At 58.0% G+C, this 840-nt stretch overlaps 1 protein-coding gene across 5 annotated transcripts in view; it reads right to left on the bottom strand.

Moving 5' to 3' along the window:
- Positions 1–840, bottom strand: part of TMEM11 (transmembrane protein 11) — an 18365-nt gene that overhangs the window by 1751 nt on the left and 15774 nt on the right. The gene's annotated exons all lie outside the window — the stretch shown is intronic.

The raw sequence follows: 840 nt of genomic DNA, 5'->3' as shown, positions 1-840 counted from the left end.
GCAGCACGAGGCCAACAGCCTGAGAGCCGCTCTTAATCAGGGCAACTGCAGGACGATTCTCACTGCAAACCACAGGCCTCAGGACAGATCATGCTAAGCCCTTGCCCTCCACACGGTTCCTAAGTAGTCATCCTGGGCCCACAGAACAGAGGCACAATGGAAGAGCTCTGCCTTGGGCGAAATTCAAACTCCTTTGGCTCTCCTGGGAGGCCAGGCTGCACGAGCCCTGGGTGCCCTTCCCGGATGGCAGCAGCCTCCTGCTCCTCCCCACCGCGGAGGGGAGAACAGGAGACCCAGGACACTAGCCCACTGCATAGGAAAAGCGACCCTTTCCCTGACTTAGGAAAAGACGACACTTCAAGGACGGTAGCGGCCCCCAAATGTAGTGGGCAGGAGGGTCAACTGAGGGGCTTCAAAACATCCAGCCAGCAATGCCACCGATTCCGGCCCTGCAGGCCCAGGCCCCTGCCCCACCGGCAAATGCCACTCATTTGCATCAGAAACACAGCCACAGAGACCACACAAGGGGCTTTCCCCCTGGGACTGGGGTGCGTGCCATGACCCCAAGCAGCAGCAGATCCACCACATGGAAGGCGCAGCTCTGCAGCAAGGCCAGACAGCAGCCCGGAGGCAGCCCCAGCAGTGACCGTGGGCCAAGCTGCATTTTAGGCATTCTGGCTTTTCTTGGTTTCAGGCCTTGCGGTCCAAATTTCCCACCCAAAGCAGAATCTTCTTCACCTGTGGCGGGCAGGCCTGAATACAGGGCTACCCACGCCTTGTCATTTTTCCTTGGCTGGTTTCAGCTGAGACAGATCTTTTTTTTTTTTTGAGACGGAGTCT

This window comes from Mandrillus leucophaeus, unplaced genomic scaffold, assembly GCF_000951045.1.
Source record: "Mandrillus leucophaeus isolate KB7577 unplaced genomic scaffold, Mleu.le_1.0 Scaffold651, whole genome shotgun sequence".
Classification (NCBI taxonomy): domain Eukaryota; kingdom Metazoa; phylum Chordata; class Mammalia; order Primates; family Cercopithecidae; genus Mandrillus; species Mandrillus leucophaeus.
This window is presented reverse-complemented; position numbering and strand designations above follow the sequence as displayed.